General features: G+C 38.3%; 1 long non-coding RNA gene across 1 annotated transcript; it reads left to right on the forward strand.

The window, feature by feature from the left end:
* Nucleotides 1-10,968: 10,968 nt before the first annotated feature.
* LOC113013861 (uncharacterized) lies at nucleotides 10,969-12,211 on the forward strand. The gene is made up of 3 exons (XR_003270879.2): nucleotides 10,969-11,146; nucleotides 11,222-11,288; nucleotides 11,813-12,211. It is a non-coding gene; the product is annotated as an uncharacterized LOC113013861 (long non-coding RNA).
* The last annotated feature ends 6,450 nt before the right edge of the window (nucleotides 12,212-18,661 follow it).

An 18,661-nucleotide genomic window follows, 5' to 3' on the forward strand; every position in this document is an offset into this window, starting at 1 on the left:
TAATAAGTAGTCTGTTTTATTGAGAAAGCTTACTGTTGTTTTACTATAAATGAATGCAGTTTCTTTTTGATGACCCTGCTTTGACAGGGTTCATCCATCAACTGTTAAATAACAAATGGTTACTGTATTTGTCTCATTTCTCTGGTAGATGTTTGCATTGTAGTCCATTTATACAGTTTAACTGAAAGGACTGCTAGCGGTGTTGAAAACGAGTTGCTTGTCAGCAGTTTGAACTCTTCCCAGTTTAAAAAAACACATTTAAGAAGGTGAAATTAAATTATATGAAAACTCATCAAATCAACTGTTGTTACAGGACTTGATTGCCAACTAAACAATGTGTGCAATTACCCCTGTGAACATCATAATCAAACTCAAGGTGATCATTTGGTTGTAGCAATTAGAGCTCATAATGTAAAATACTGAGTGGGACAAGCTATTAACTACTGCCAAGCCTTATGGCTTTGTCTTGTAATTTCAAAATTTACATTCAACCCAAATCTAAATTTTATTTACAAACTTGGCACTAGTATTATTTTATCACAATATCTACGGAATAAACTAAAAGCTTGAGTCTGTCTTCATATCATAGTCGGGTATTTACACAAAGCACTAAGGATGGGATTTTGGCAACAGTCAGTATGGGGCTTCCAACAGGTGAATCCAGCCATCGCCTTTGGACTGGGATAAATTAGAATTGCAGTAGTGAATAATAATAAATATTTATTTATTGCCATATGCATTAGTTTAAAAATGCATCTGATTATATTATACTCGCTGCCAAAGGTATTTTGGCTTTTGGTGCAAGGATGTCACACGGTTTCTGTCTATTCCTCCAAATGTGAGTAAAATATTCTGAAATGTAAATAATTTCCCTGAAAGCATAGCACACTTCTGTGATGTAGTGATTACACGATTATGACCAGTAGGCATGAGCATATTTCAGTAGTGCAGAATAAAATGGATCAGTCTTATTAACGTTGTGCTCTGTGCCAAACACCACTGGGCATGTGTGTTGCTGAGTTATGAAGAAAGTATTCTTGTTGCCCCAACTTACACCAGGCATAGTACATATTGGCGAACCACAGGCGGTGCTGCTGATGAGCCATTGATTGCTTCTTTGTTGTGCTCATTTATTTCATCGAGGTGTTTATAGGGTTGACATTTTCTGTGTCAGTGCTGGAAAATATAATTTATAGGTTTACATGTCCCCTTAAAGAATGACACGAATTTAATTCTGATTACAACTGCCAATAAGATGGAGCACCTAAGGCACCTTGTAATGCTTGATGACTCCTGGGCTGTTGCTGGTTGCCTTTCTACCTCTGCAAATATTTTGATCTTTATTTTATGTCATAAATTTTAAAGATTAAATGCTACAGAGTCCTTTTTTTTTTTATTTTTTTGCATAAGAGCAATTTTTTTAGGAACAATGTTGTTTTTGTCCCGGTTGTGGAACATTGGACTCTTTTCATCCTCTTGAGGATATTCAAGGGTGTGTGGGAGTTTGCCCAACCAGTCTATGTGTTTGGTGAAAAAGTAGAATGAATGGATGGAGTGTGGTTTCAAAGCTGTACGATGTCTAAAGAAAACCCAGTAAAGACTTCTGAAAACAGATTATTAGTGCTATTTCCCTCTCTATGCTGCAGATCTTTATCCAGGTCTGCATCTAAAGAAGCTCCATCTTCATCCAGAACCCATCTCACCATTCCCAATTGTTATTCCCCCTCCCAACATCAGGGAGCATCTGAATCAAGACACAGATTTTTCAACAGCTTCACACCTTAGGATGAACCCTTTTACCCCTTACCCATCCTCCTGAACCATCCTATATCCCTACAACTATGTAGACTTTGTGACACACACACACACACCAACTTTCACCTACACGATCACCCGACTTCTCCACCTATACAACTTTGCACACTGCATTGTAAACTTTGTGCATAATTAGACTACCCATCTCCATTTCAAATACACAACCCTGTTCACTATGTGAATATTCATCTTGCATTGTGTACATTGTGTATTATCAAGTGGATATACTGCTGTTTTTCAGTCTTTGGGAAACAGCATTTCATTGTTGACTATGGATGCAGGAGTAATGGCAATAGGGTTCAGTTCAATAATACTCCATGATTTGCTCATCTGGTAAATTTGTAATACATTGTTATAGATAGCTGTGTTATATGTCGATTTGTTTACATAACGGCTTGAGGAGAAAAAAATCTGAGTTGTTGCCTCAGTGTCTGCTTTAACATAAATACAAACAAAAGCCATTTTGCGAGTGGGATCGATTAATCCTATGGAAAAATGTATTCCTGCAATGCACTGATTTCAGTACAGGCATTTAATGTGTTTCTGGTAGTCTGTATTTCAGCTTCCTGATTGTGGAATCGGTCCAGACATTATGGAGTGCATGGTCACTTAGAATACACATAGACTACAGGGTCTTTTTTTAAAATGAGAATATGTTGTATATCAATAAGTTATTGTTTTTATCAACAGCCTCAGCCTTGGCCTTTCCCAGTCTGCTGTTTATTCGCTTTTATCGCCACTACTGCTTGTTTGGACCAGCAGGTTGAGACTGTGGAATGCAGGAGAGCCTGTGGCACTGACATTAAGAAGATGTATGGGCGGTAGGAGGACCCCTTGGGTACTGCTGTAATGAATGGGAGTTAGCAGTGTGTGTGTGTTTCTTATGATTCATGAGTCTTGTTGCCTTCCTGGTGCACGGGTGTCCTTTCCTGGGACCGGTGGAAGGCTGTGTTTGTATTTGAGCGTGCAGCAGTCCAGACTAGTCTTGGGACCTGTTGACCAAACACAAGTAGCACTGTCTCAGCATGGCTATTTTTAAAAAATTTTTTTCCTGACTGGCCACTTGGAGAACTGTGATTGTACGAGAGAGGGAATACTTCTGCCAGGATTTGTGTTCAGTCTTCAAATAGGGTGCAGAAAATTACACTGACAGTCAAAATGTCTGGCAGGTGGAAAGCCGATCGTTACAATAATTGTTGCAATCAAATAAAGTAATAATCCACTGTTGTTCTGAAAAGCAGAGCAGATTGAATCTGTAGATACAATTGTGTCTTGGGCCCCAATCCTGTTTCCACTTTAATTGGATTTGGGTATAGATAAAGTTCTGCTTGTCTTCACAAGCACTAGATTATAAGGCCGAGCAGTGAGTTTGTATTGTTTTCTGCAGTGACTCCTCATCATTGTCAGGATCCTGGAAAATGCACTTTACTTTGATTCAATTTCAGTGAATCCTTTTCATTTCTGTGGTCCGTTTTTCTCACACAAATATTCTCAACAGAATTGCAGACTGCGGACACATCTGTTTTGTAAATTCTCCAGAGCACGGTAGCATCATCTAGTTTGGGTTTTATAGTTTTGGTCTCTATAATTTTGTCTGGCAAAATCTTTCAGGAGACTGCTTGCAACATGTAAGTGATAATGATTGGATACTTCAGAGCTGAGTATTGGGCGATTTGGTATGTGTGAAGGATGCTGTCTGCGTCATTAAAAATTAATGTTATATAGATGAATTGTAAGGTGCTTACTTTCCTCTGACTTTGTGTCCCCAGTTCCACACAGATTTCTCTCAATTTATTCACTTGTTTTGAACAACACTTTTCACACCTACGGGTTGTGAATGCATTAGCTGCAAACAGCTCTGCTCTCCAACACAGTCAAGAATGGGTCACTCAACAGAGACAAAGCTTGCCAGGCTGTATAGTATATCATTGTGCTTTCATCAGTCCCTGCAATTTAAAACCACTTTGCAATGTTAATAAATTATTACATGACGACATTTGTTTAATTCTCTCTTTTTTTTTTTTTTCAAGAAGCCAAATACAGTTCATATGTTGTAAATAGCTCTTCTTTTGTCCTCCACTTGTCCACATTCTTGAGGGACACACAGCACACCCTGCTGAGGTTTGCCAAGTTTCCAGGAAACGGCTCTTAGGGAATCACCTTGGTAGGAAAATATTATTTTGTGACTGTAAAACTGTAATCTTTCAGAAATTTAACTTCTTAAAAAGATGTGTTTTGTGACAGGTTGTTAGTAACAAAGGTTCCTTGCTATGTGTAGGAGCAACATTGGTTCATCTCTTGAGTTGGCTACATTTTTTTCTGAATAATTTAAAGACCTTCAGAGAATCTAAGACCACAATAAAAATCAGAAGAAAGTCTGGCTCCTTTAAAGAAAATATATAAAGAAATGAGGAATGGTTCAAGACTTGTGCACAGTATTTTATGGATATTAGCCTGAATAGTGACAAAAAGAAAGATGGGAAACATATTTTCAGAAATAATTAGAAAAGGCACTCACTTTCTGTCAAGACCTCAGCTACATTGATTTGTTTGTCAGTAAATCTTATCATTGAGTGGCTGACTTCCTTGGCTGTTTTTTTTTTTTAATGATCCTTTAAGGTTTGTTATGCAATCTCTCAACATAATTACTGAGGGTACAAAATATATCTTCTGTTTCTTCAAATAGGAACCCACTTGAGAATATCTGATGTGTTTAAAGCAGCAACATTTTGATATAATTACTGTTTTTGGCTTTCTTTCCATATGTGTTAGGAGAGACAGTGGTGATGTGGGGTGGGATTGTCCTGTCAGTCATTTTATATTTATTTATTCTTGTCTTTTCTTGAAGGGAAGGTATCAGCACCACAGGGGCATTTTGAATCATGCCAGTATATTTTCCATCTACTCATTACATTGAAGCAGGAAAAAAGGAAAAAAATAAATAAAAGAAAAATACATCAAAGACTCTGAGCGTCACTGGAATTACTATTCTAGTATGGTTTCCAGTTTCAAAATAACTTTGAAGTTTCATGTTGCTCTTTTGTAAAACTCACAAAGGAACTGACATGCCATGCACTGGTCTTCATTCTGTATGTACAGGTGCTGGTGACCTTGTCTCGGCTCTCTTTAATTGGATGACCCACTACTTTGAATAAGGGCTTCTCATCAGTGAATATCGAGGAGTGGTATCATCTCAGAGTTCATTGAAGTGTCAAGATAACAAGTGATTAGACAGGCCAAGGAGAAGTGTTGGAGCCTGTCAGAGGCTGTCTAACCGCAGTGTGAACGTACTGCGTGTGGGTCTGTTGTCTTCCCTCTGGAAACACTTGTCTCCTTGAATAAACTCCGATGGCATTGTAAACAGTAATTTACTGTGATGCCAGTACTGTAAAGTCCAGTTCTTGGATACTTACACGTCATCACTACATCCACCTTCTCCATTCAGCCCCTTTTCTCCATCTCTCGCTGCTTCCATTTTCCATCCTTTCCAGCTTCTATACAGGGACATGTCCCTGTGGAGTAGGAATTGGACAGGCCTTTTAGTTACGTAACTGGTTCCTCCTTATGCTGCTTTTGTGCCTCACTTTCCCTTCCTTTCTTTTCTTCTCTCTAATTTTCACTCTTTCATGCACTGGGACTTTAATTGTTAAGAAATGCTGCTGCCTTCAGGCTTGAGTGTGTGACCTCTACTCTGTCCCTTTGTGTGCGTCTGCATGTGCTTTGAGGACACGCAAGCTGGAGAAAGGGGATTCTACACGACTTCAAACTCACTCAGTCCCATCCTCTATGCTTCTTTCCTCATCTCTGTACTTTCTATATTTATAGAATTCCTCAGTGTGGAGATTCACTTTTAGCATTTCCTGTTTTTATTTTTTTATTTTTTTATTTTATTTTATTTTTTTATTTTCTCTTACATTGTTATCTTTTCTCAATATCTGTCCTTGGTCACATTATCGCCTCAGTGCAGTGGGAGTCCAAGTGGAACTCATGCATTCAAAGATGTTTGTTTGATGCTTGTTGAGAAAACAAAATTTGTTTGCTCCTCTGTGTCTCTCCGGGATGCAGATTATATCTCCATGTCAAGTAGGCTAGGCCAAACGGACCCACTGAGTGGAGGCCGTAGCCTCGGGCCCTGCTACAATATGTCTCGGTAGTCTGTCCCTCTGGATGCTTAGGATGATGCACCGTGGTGACAGAGTAATTTTTCTCCTGTATCTGCACTGTGCTCCATATTCGCAAATCTCTTTGTTGTTGGCAGATGCTAAACCGGATCAGCCAGAGGGACACAGTTGGAGGGACAACTAGAAAGCAAGGCAAAATTGGCTTATTTACTTACTTACTTGTCAGTGGAGCCTTCTCCTGTTTCTGGGATAAGATGAAAAAAGTAGGAGTCAGGGAGAGCGACTTTGCTGTCTCGGGAGCTGACAGAATGCCTGCACAGGCAGCTTTGCACACTTCCTGCAGGAGATGATATTTTGACATCTTTTTACAACCCCCTTGAAGACAAGGCTGAAACTGAAGAAACCCTTTACTATCTGAAAGCGATGGAAAAGGAGTGTTGGCAATGAATGAAGGCTTGAGTTAAATGAATAACGAAAATCCTCTTGAAAATCTCAGTTTTTTCTCCTTTTCTTTAAAATGTGTTGTTCTGTTTATGACTGTCTCATTTAAAGCATTCCTACAAAAATGTGCTGTCTTGGGCTTATTACCGAGAGGATGCATGTCTTCGCAGTTAGTGAAGTGAAATGCCACACCATATCATGCAAACTTAACAAATAGACCTCTACAAAGAGACATTGAGAAACTAGTTTGGTGAAATAATCTTTTTACTGTGAGATCCTTGTAATATTCATTTGTGAAGGACACACAAAAAAAACATTTCTGTGTCACATACCGTGGCGTCAGCTCTTTTGTCAAAGAGAGATCAATGCAGAAGAAGCAGAGCTGATAATTTAGAGGTCTTGACAAGATCAGTGACTCTTGTTTGTGTTTCTGGCAGGGGACTTTGGAAGTGTAGTCTGCTCTTTCTGTGGCTGAGCCTCACATTATTATGTGTGGGGAAAAAAGAGAAGATACTGAACTGCACACACACTACCCAGCTGTCAAGGTGTTTCACTTTCTGCCCTGCCAACTCGGTGGCTTTAATTCAGCAAATACCCTGCAGCTATCATTTCACATCATTACTTACAAGCCATTGTGCCTTGTGTTTGACTAATAAAACCAACAAACTGAAAATATGGGTTACAAGAGAAGCCATGGGATGCTTTATGACAACCATTAATGAGGAAACATTAAGGTAATGTGCAGCATTACTGTGAAGAGCTATAATTAAACAAGAACTTCCAATGCCAACTGTGTGTCTTGTCTGCGAAGCTCCAGGCCATGCATGCATGTCTGTAGTGTGGTAGATAACACTGCTGTGTGGGTGGGAACATCTCCTCAGGCCAGTAGTAGCCTCAGCTAGCAGTCATTGTTTTTTGCCTAATTGAGGTGTTGATTTGGCCAAGCAGCAACATATATGTTTCCTTACTGGTGCTCGACTTTCATGGTGAGGTATCCGTTGGGGGACATTTAATGGTCTGTGTGTCTGGGCAGTATCTGGACTGTTTATCTCATCAGCCACTGCACCACTGAGCCACACAGGGAATGTAACAAAAGTAGATGAGCAGAGGGAAATGTTACATTGGAACCTGCGGGTACATCTTTGACTGGGAGCGGTGCTGGAAGCTTTACAGAAGAAAGCAATGTGGCGGGATTGTGTGATACTGGGCCTTACTCACAGGCTTCAAAGTCAGGTGGAGAGATGTTTGGGTCAACATCTAAATCCCTTCTTTCATGCCTGTCAGTTCTGGAATCAACAACAACCCCTTAAGACGGGGGTTTACACTGTGTATAAAGACAGAGGGCCTGCCACTGGCCCCTGCCATGTTGTATAACCTGAGTTATCCTGATAAAGAATAAGCCCACCAGGAGAAATGCTTCAGTCACTGATGATTCTGTTTGACTGCCTTTCTGTTTACAGTGCAGTAAAAAAAAAAAAAAAGCTTCATGTCAGAGGGAAAGATGGACAGTTTCCAAAAGCAAGTCAAAATGAAGCAAAAAAAAAAAAAAAAATTAAGTGTGAGGGAAATACATTTTGTATTTTGTAAAACATTTTATGTACTGCATAATACAATATATGTGAATTTTAATTAAGATGGTATTGGTAAAAAGGTTGGTTAGTTATTATATTGTCAAATTCTGTCTTCATATTTTCCATCCATCCATTCTCTTCCACTTATACAGTTCAGCGTCACAGAGGGTCTGGAGACTATTTTAGCTGTCATAGGTCAAGAGGCGGGGTACACCCTGGACAGGCTGCCAATCTGCTCCAGGGTTAAGACATATAGAGACAGACAACCATTCACAATCGCATTAACACCCACGATCAATTTAGAATTGGCAATTAACCTAACCCCCACGCATGTCTTTGGATTGTGGGAGGAAGCCAGAATACCCAGAATCCACACACACATGAGGAAATGCAAACTCCTCTCAGACGAGCCCCAGACTGGATTTGAACTTGCTGTAACCGCTGTACCACTGTGCAACCCTTCATTTTCTAAACATTTTCTTTTATAGCAGGACTTTGTAGGTCATTTGTTCTTGCACTTGACAACACATGCTGTAGTTGCTGAATTCAACTAACTTCAAAAATGAATCTTTTTAAGTGCATCATATATAATTAGTCTTCTCAGCATTGTATTATTTTTGCTTTTGTGTAGCAAAATCTGAAATTGGAACTTGAACTTTTAAGTCTGATAATGATGCAGGTGGATACCTCTCTTTTGTTCTCGATTGTGCATCTTCAACATTGCTGATCACCTTGTCAGACACACAACACGGTGGCACCACAAAGGACCATCCTCTCCTCTTTCCTTTTCACCCTCTGCACCACAGACTTCAGCCACTGCACAGAGACCTGCCATCTTCAGAAGTTTTCTGATGACTCTGCGGTGGTTGGATGCATCAGGGTGATTAGGTGGAGTACCAGGCTGTGGGTGACTCCTATGACACGTTGTGTGAGCAGAATCATCAGCAGCTCAACGTGACAAAGACCAAAGAACTGACCGTGGACTTCAGGAAACCTGTGACCCGTTTCAATCCAGGGGGTCGATGTGGACATTATTGAAAACTATATATGCCTCGAAATACACATTATTAATAAACTGAGCTCTGGAAGAGCCAGAGTCATCTCTATTATCTGAGGCTGCTGAGGTCTTTTAACAATACTCAGGATTTTCTATGATTCTGTTGTGGCCAGTGCCATCCTCTATGCTGTTACATGCTGGGGTAGCAGGTTGAGGGTTGCAGATGCCAACAGACTTTATAAACTGATCTGCAATGGCAGTAATGTTGTGGAGATGGAGCTGGACTCCCTTAAGGTGTCAAGAGGTGGATGTTGTCTAAGAAAAGGATGATGTTGGATAACACCTCCCACCCATTTCATGACATGCTGGTCAGTCACAGGAGCACGTTCAGTGAGAGACTGAGGTTACCCAAATGCACCACTGAACGACACAGGAAATCATTCCTGTCTGTGGCCATCTCCCTGTACAACTCTTCCATATAATGCACAGTACACAGTGCAGTAGTTGCACCATTTTTGGACATCCTACGGAGCAACCGTAACCACATAATTTCCTTAGGGATTAATCAAGTATTCTGATTCTGATTTACAGATGATTCAGATAAAGACATCGCATTCGAAGAATCCTGAGATGAACTTTTTCTGTTACAGCAAAGATGGTGTCAGAAATATAAATTTATGCACTCTTTAGCACTGTTGGCTCATTGTCAGAAAGTTCTTGGTTAAAATCCCAACAGGGGCCTCCTGTTGCGAACTTTGTATGCGTCTCCGTGTGCCCGTGTGGATTTATTCTAGGTACTTTGATTTCCACCCACAGTCCAAACACATGCATATTAGGTTAATTGTGGATTATAAATTACCCGTGGATATAAGGTAAATCAATTTGATGAAGTGTACAGAATCAAAGCACAGCATGAATGTGTGTTTAAAATGTCATGTGTAGCCGAAAGCACTTTGAGTGCTCAGTAAAGTAAAGTGTATTTTATTAGATGGACTGGTTTGTTCATGCATTTTCTTTTTTTTTCTTTTTTGTCCTAGTGACCGTTGAAATGAATTACTTAGCTTCAAAATAGCTGCCCAGTGGTAAGTCTTGCTTCGTCAAGGACTTTTATTCAGCTAGGGACGTTTGTTCATTTATTCCAAAACGCACCCACTGTGAGTCATGTAACATTTTCTGTGGTAAAATGGGGTTGAAGCTGGAGTACCTCCACCCACTTTGCAACTCCAATTGTTCTCTCTGAGATGTGAAAAACTTGCTTTTGTTATTCTTATTGTTACTGTTCTTACATTGTGAGGCAAATATATATTTAAGACTAGATGATTCCAGGAGACTCCAACTTTGGCATTATCTGCATGCTTTGTCAAATAACAGCCAGATTCAACTAACGACATGCTAACTACATAGTATTATTATTGGTTTATGGTGAAAAAATACAAATGATTCATTCAATTGCATGTCAAGTATGGAAGTGCCAGTGAAAGTTTCCAAACATTTTAAAAGGATGACTTGCCAGATGGTTCTGAAAAACAAACCATCTGGTGCGTCAGGTTAAATCTCCAGTGGTTTACTTCTCACCTTGCAGGAGTGTTGTACAGGTACACGGTGACATCACTACTTGGTGTGTTTACAACACAGTAAATCACCTTTCTGATCACACCCAGCTGTAATGCTGATATGAAGTTAGTAAGCCATTAAAGTTTCAGCCAGAGATACTTTTTCAAAAAATTATGAGCAGACACACCTCACTATTGTTCTTAAAAATAGCATGTATCTATTTTAGCAACTTACTAATAATCAGTAATTAGTTTTGCATATTTAGGTGTATATGTAAGAAAACTATTATGATGTAATGCTGTACAAGTATGTCAAACTGAGCTTCAGCAATTCATTTAGAAGCTGGTGGAGAAAAGCACCTTTTAAACTCTAGAATAATCTTACTTCAAAGCTAATTTGAATGTGCACAGTGTGCAGGCCTATTATTGTGACACTATCGACAGACTTTGCAGTGAACAGACAATGTTATTGTAACCCCTATAGACATGGTTACTAGTATTTTCTTGTTTTTACCTGGTAATATTATTTCCGACACCCCTTGAACACACTTTGATTTTCTGTAGTTCAGTGAATGCAACAAAAGCACGTTGCTGCATTAAGCTAGGCAAAACGGAGCAAGACACCGAGAGCAAATAACAAGCTACACAGTGAGTCTTTTGGTATAAAATAAGTGTTATAAAGTATTTTCAACAGTCTCTAACTTAAAGTTATGTACTTTTCAGAGGCCTTTATGTGTTTTACTCTCGACCAAAACCAGGCAGAGCGTGTATTTGTTTCTTGGGAATTCCGGTGAGTTACTAGAGATGATAAGTTAGCAGGAAAACTTATGCTAATTTTACATGTGGTAAACACTGCAACAGTGCGAATTCCGTATTGTCTAAAAAAGGCTAAAACCAGTCGGAGTACTTGAATCGTGTGTGAAATGGAATGTCGTATTTTATTTTATTGTCTATTTGATTGGGCATCTTCACAAATGTGCAAAACTAATGCAGGATGCACTTCTCTTTTAGCCATAAATATTGTCCAGTGCCTTTTCTGCACTTTGTCATTTCAGTTATAGGTTAATACATGTAAATAAGTTATTTAAAACTAGTTACGTTACAAACATTTCATGATGTGATTACATATGCCTTAAAAAGGGGTATTTAAATACAATTGATTGTAATGCTGTAAAGCAATACAAATGGAATTCATAGAGACAGAACAATGTTAAAACGACAGTGTACTTGATTTTGAAAACTTTATGAGATCTCATTTTATTTAGAAAAACTGTTAAGAACTATTTTGTTTATTGCTCTGTACTGTATGTGCAGACTGGTTTTTTGTGATCCTGGATCTGAAGTGGTTCTGGATATGGATGGCGAGCCAGACCCTGTGAAAACTCTTGGCGAATCCAAAAGCAGTGTGGCCAGCTGTTCTGGATGCAGGAGTAGAGCTACAGTCTGAATTACTTCGAATCGCAGGATTTCAGATAAGCAAGAGCAAAAACTGCTTACTTCATACGGATTGTTTCTCTGGGAAACTATTGAACTCCCAATATCCTGCTCATCAGGAGTCAGGTCTAAAGAGACTACTTATTTTATTTTATTTTGTTGTTATTTTCAAAAGAGCGCTCTTCTCTGTTGATCTTCTGTTAATTTTCTATGCTGTTTACATTGGATTATTGCACCACTGTAACATTGTAATAAATCTGCCGGCTGTTCAACACTCAATTCTCTCAAATTTATTTTACTCCTCTCGAATCTAGTCTATAAGTTTAACCCTACTATACTAAGCAGGTGTTACATTATTCAAAAGAAAATGGTTTAAAATAAAGCAGTTCACAGCGAGGTCTCTAGATTAAACAGTGTAACCCAGACAGTGTTTTTGCACACTGATGCTCAGTTTGAATTTTACCATCATTTTTTTGAGCACCACAAACATAATTCCATTCAACTCCATTAGTCTAGGGTGAAGCATAAATCTGAGCAGTAAACATCTTAAAACCTGGGTGTAATAAAAGAAAGAGTGTCTGCATGGTTAGGCACTGCAAAGAGTAACCTGAAAAAATGTTTCTTCTTTTCTTTTTTTGATTTGGTGAACTGACCCCGATGAAAAGAAGTAATCAGAAAAGCAGCAAAAAAGTCTTTTGAGGAGGTCTTTCAATGTTTTATCCACCTTTTTATATGCACGTTGACAAAATGCATGAACACGTTTGAGCGTGGCATATTGAAGTGCCATCCAGCACGACACTGCTGCAGAATACAGCCTCAAAAATGACAAAGAGTTAATTCTGCTACTACAGAGCCAAGAAAAATGATTTATATGAGGACCCAAGAGCAATTACATTCTACGGGTCGCATGGAAATCCACAAGCCATCAAGGACTGCTTTCAGGGAACATGTTACTTGTAATCAAACTGCTCTAAATCCAGTCTGATGAATTAGTAGTTGCATCTTTCAGTGATAAATACCTGTCACTCAAGATTTGTCTTATGGGGCTGATGTAGCATCATTCAGGATAAATGGGAACACCTCTTGCAATTGAATGGCCTTACAAATATTGACATATCTGTCAGGCTGTCTAATCCTTAATGATGACTTTGGGAGCCTATAGGGACATCATCTCTTCACCAAATCATATGACAGATTTTTCTGGAAAATGCTGCTAAAGAGACTTAGAGGGCTGTGGGTACAACATTTTGTAGCATATTTCATTAGCTGTGCTAATGATAACAGTAAGCCAAAACTTCTAGTATATCCAACATAATACCTATATTTACACTGAACAGGTCTGCTGTATCATTTCACAGACAAACTACAGGTTTAGCAGTTTTGTTTGTATTTTGTGTACCATATTAGCAATGAGCTAATATGCCCCCTACTGTAACTATTGCAACCCATTATTGCAATTAGGAAAGAAGCTCTTATGTGAGAGTTTCTTTTGAAGCACCTATTAGAGTAGCTCTTTTTAAAAAATGTTTAAATTCTACAGGCTTTAACACATCTGCAGCCTTTATTAACTCACATTGCCCGAACCATTATCTTTCATCGAGACACTGCATTAGTAAATACAACACTCAAAGCTGTTTGACTCGGTTCCAATTAAAGCTCAGCTGTTTTACAGGATGACACATGAAATGGGAGGCTAAAGCTCCAGCTGTAACGCTACATCGCTCATTGAGAGCGAAATGCAAATGCATTTTGTATTTGCCATGGTAATGCAGTTGTAATGACAAATGTCAACATTTGTAGATATGATTAAATAATTGGAAATTACTTTTTTATTGGGTTTCAAGGAATGTTGATTCTGCAAAAGGGTACCTTGTGCTTACTGGAGCAGCGAACTCAGCTCCACTGAGCTGTATCATTCGAGGTGGTGTGTAATTAAAATCAGGGTTTTTGCCTTGAAAGACCGATATGGCAGAGCACTGTGCTAACTGTGCATCTTATACTTCTGCATGTTTGTACTTGTTGACTGGATACCATCAAGCAGCAGATGATGGCGACAAGTAATGCAAACTGTCATAATGACAGCTCAGTGAGAATATATTCCCCATTTCATTTCTTCAAGTTATTGATTTGGCAAAAATTGATTATGTCTTGAAATGTCTTTCTCATGGATAAATGGATAAGTAGAAATGGAATGATTGGCTTGAGATGTATAATGGGTTATTATGTTTGAATAAAGGGATGTCAATGCCAAGATGCAAGTGAAGAGGGTCCAAAGGAACAGTTAAATGATGAGGGTGAGATGAAACCCGACAGAGACCACTATTAACAAAAACAGCCCTAAAAGGGTCAATTATTAGTGTCTTTTTAAACAGTGAATGAATGCAAAAAAAAAAGCCTTTCAGCATTTCATCACACATATTTGTTGATGTTGTCCCATGGGGAGAGCTAAGGAATAAAATGATTTTTAAATGCCCTTGTTGTTCCATTGGCTCCCTTTCTCTGCTTTCTCTTTGATTACAAAAAAGCTAATATAAAAGGCCACCTCTAGTAATGAGGCGTACTCGCACAGTGACCCGACCAGTTCTGCTGATCAATGGGGAGCTGAGCCCAGGCTGGGTTTATTGGCAGCCACTTGGCAGCTTGATTGGGTTGGGTGCACCTGTATTGTTACTGTAAATCCTCCCTCACTAACCAAAGCATTTAACTGTAGGATTCGGAAAATGCTGCCAAAAGCCGTCCCTTAATTATTGCAGCCATTGATTGTTTTGTGTCATTTTTCAGTGGATTTAATGTTTTCATGCACATGTGTATGTGTTTTGTGGCCACATTAACAAAGAGGTAACGAAGATATAATTAATATTGATATACTTAGCATTTTATAATACATACACTCTATACTGTAAGTATTTTTCATTAGGTCCTATGCTTTAGCACATTCAATTTCAATTACAGTTTCGTAAACATTATTGTTCCTAGTTTCTTTTTTATTTAAATGAATTCAAATTGTAGTTAATTGAACAGAACATGATGTGCCTCTGTTCTAATGTACAAACAGTTTAGTACATTTCTGCTTGTTTGTACCAGTGCACAAAGGCTGTCCTAAAATAGGAACCACTGCAGTGTGTGATCATTTGCAGATAGCAGTGTGCAGAACTTTCCCCCCTCCAACAAGAAATTATCCACACATTTGCTGTGACTGTTTTTAATGAAATGTCACCCCGAGGCCTGAAGATCACAGTCATTCAATATTAGTTTTGCCTTGTCCTTGTCCCCTGTATACACAGATTTATCAAGATCAGGATTTTTAATATTACCTTCTATAGACGATGAAACTTTCCAAATTCTTTGCAGTTTGATTTTTGAGAAGAGATTTATTTAAGTTGTTGAACTGCTTGTGTTTTAGTCTTTGACTTCTCAAGACTAACCCTTTTATGTATGCTTTTTTTTAAATGTTGGCAATTAATTTAACACACTAGGTGTGATTCTAACATCACACAACCTTTGCACCCTTTATGGCTTATGTACTAACCTTGTTGGATACCTGTTGCTTGCATGAAAATGATCCTGAAGATAAAATAACTAGAAGACCGTATACATGCACTCCTAAGGTAGACCTCAAAACCTCCAGATCAGGATGCAGCTCTCAAAATCATGCAAAAAGAAGGAGCTGGGTTGTGGAACAAAATTCAACCTCTCTGAACGGTTGAGGGAGGAAATAATTTAACAAAATTCACAATATCATCGCAAACGTGGTCATGTTCTTTCATGATGTGGAGAAATATGACTTTCAATACATTTTTGTGGACCAGCATAAAAGTTATTTTACTGATGCTGGAAGTGACAGCAAGCATGCAGAGATACATGCACAGATAGGTTTGTAGTGAAATTTAGATGGCCTGTGTTGTAATCATTTGATAGAACAAATGAAAACATATGAGCAAAGCAGCAGTAGAGAAGAACAATAGAGAGTGTCAGTACTGCTTCACTTGACTGTGCAATGATGGCACAGGGGAAGATACAATACAATACACCTGCTGATATCTCTGTGGTTCAAAAAATAAATTAGAATTAATTTGTTTGACTCAACTTGTGTCTATCCAATTAATTAGCTAATTTCCAGCAAAGTACATCATTTAGAATTAAACTTGTAAAAGTAGAGAGGTTGTAAGTTTAAAGTCAAAAATTTTGGTTGATGGAATTTCACAAAAAGACAAAAAACAAGTAAAAACAAAACAAAGAAAAAACAAAAGGTTTGACAGTGTACTGAAAACTGCATCTTAGTGACTTTCATGACACACAACCACAAAATAAAGGCTCCTGAATTTTAAAACATGGAAAAATAAATCAGCAGAACTGGTGAAGTTTAAAAAAAGTTCCTATGAAAAACATAGAGGCTTTGTTTTTTCCCCCCAGTTCCCCCACTGCTGAAAGAGAATTTTTTAATCCTTGCTTTCTGCTGTCAAGAGTCCATGAAATAAGTACAGGAAGGGTAGGTGCCTCTAAAGTCAGCATAAATGGACATCACACTCATACTGTGTTTTGTGAAAGGTCCACATGAAACTAAATAATGTCTTTCACTCTTTGATTATATGTTGTTGTTCCAAGAAAAGAAAATGCTACATTTGCATTTGGGAATATAGTAAAATTGTTAGTGTACAGCCCTCTATTTCAGTTTTCAGTCCTGTCCATAGTTTCAGGTGGTGGATATGTAAAATAAATACCCATGTGAAAAATACGTGAATTTGAAAACCCTTTTTTCTGTTCCTTTTCCATATGGATATTATGCCCTTCTGACCCCGTACATTTTGAATAGGGAACATTTGGATTAATAAGTGGCAGAGAGAAAACCTCTCACCTCTGGGTTGGTGGCCTCTGTCATGTTGAATGTATGTGCTGGTGACACATGATGAGAAAAAAGCTTAATGCTTTATGAGAATAGACATTTGACCTGAGTGTGGCACTAAAGTAAAGTACCTCTTGATGTCTCTCAGGTATAAACTGTGGTAGACAATAAAGTCAAACCTAAACTATTACAGTTTTTAACATCACACAGCTGTGAATGAGACTCCTGTTTTGTCCTGTAATGCATTTGTTTTTTGTTTTCATCACTGCCTGTTGTCGTATTTTATGGAAACTGCCCATCACTATTTATTTGATATGAAAAACAATATCACTGAAGGCACCCCATTCCATTAATAACATTGTGTTTTTGTTGTTTACCAGTTGCTTGCTATGACATTTAATTTGTTTATTTAATAAATGCCCCTGTTTATAAGTCGAAAAATGAGCCGACTCACAACAGATATTTTTATTTATTTATTTATTTGGGAAGAAACACTTTAAGCAATCGTGGTTTTATTGAACTTCTCGATGTCTACTGATTTCATCTTCTAGCCTTGTCAAGACAACAGATGAGTCATTATGTGCAACAATTAACTTTGATCTCAAAACAGTTTCACAATAAATGTTCATCAGCTGTGAGATATTTATGATTTTTGCTCCATCCACTGACCAGAATCAGTGACATGTGAGTGGCAAGTGTGTTTGTCGTTCAGATTGAAAGATGATCATATTTTGCAAATCTGGGCTGAGTGTGTTGCCGAGGACTCACTGATATACGAGCAAGAAGGAGCTCAGAGTTGGAGATGAATTCACTAATTCTGGTGAAGATGAGACATTTCTGAAAAGAGGAAGAATTGTACAGCAACGTGTGTGCCCACAGCGGCTGCTTTGTCCGGGCTTTAAAGCAGATGAAAGTCTTACAGGAGTATGTTGCTAATTGAGTGGAGTGGATAGTGTGCATCTGCGTCACTGCATGTCTGAGCAGGACAGATACTTGTACTCAAATGTCAGCTTTCTTCTCCACACCGTGAACTAAAGGCAATGCCTCTCTATCTTGTGTTCTTGTCGTGTGTTGTTACGTGTGTGTGTGTGTGTGTGTGTGTGTGTGTGTGTGTGTGTGAAGGAAAGGAGGGGCAAGCACGTTTGATCTGACAAGTTCAAATTGAATCAAATGTGATGGGTCTGGAGAGGACATGAAGAACGTTTTTGATGAGTTTCTTTTTATAATACTGAGAAAGAAGAGTTGTTTGGATCAAAACTTTATTGATCCTACTGATTCCTGATGAGAACATCGACGCCATCTTTCTTTTGGTGTTTAAGTATGAACACAAAGTCCAAACAAAATGCAATCCTGCAGATAATTAAAGAACCTTTGTAAAGCAAGTAACAACATAACTCTATGTTACGGGTCCCAGATGTGAAGACCACAATAACAAAAAGAATACAAATCTGTAAAAATAAAGGTAGAGTCTCAGAGAAAGAATCACAGGAGCACTCGTGTCTTTTCCCGAATTGCATCTCTTATTTCAGATCAACAAATATAATTTACATCCAGTGCTTTCACTTGTCAGATATGCTCAATAACTGTAAAAGGTAAATAAAAGGCATTTGGCAAATATATGCATCTATGGTCATTACATTTCTCCAGTTTACACTGTTAACCACACTATTCCTTCACTCATTTACATCAGCAGTGCAGATAGCATATAATGCCTTAAACGTCTTATTGCTCTTTCTCACATATAGGGCAAACTCAAAATAGCTTATCCACAAATCTGATATAAGTGCATAAATCTTACTAGATTAGACAAAACACACCTGGATGTATTACTTTGCAATGTAACAACATAAATGTACATTCATTCTTAGCTTATTCTTAACATTTTC

This window comes from Astatotilapia calliptera, chromosome 14, assembly GCF_964374335.1.
Source record: "Astatotilapia calliptera chromosome 14, fAstCal68.1, whole genome shotgun sequence".
Taxonomy (NCBI): domain Eukaryota; kingdom Metazoa; phylum Chordata; class Actinopteri; order Cichliformes; family Cichlidae; genus Astatotilapia; species Astatotilapia calliptera.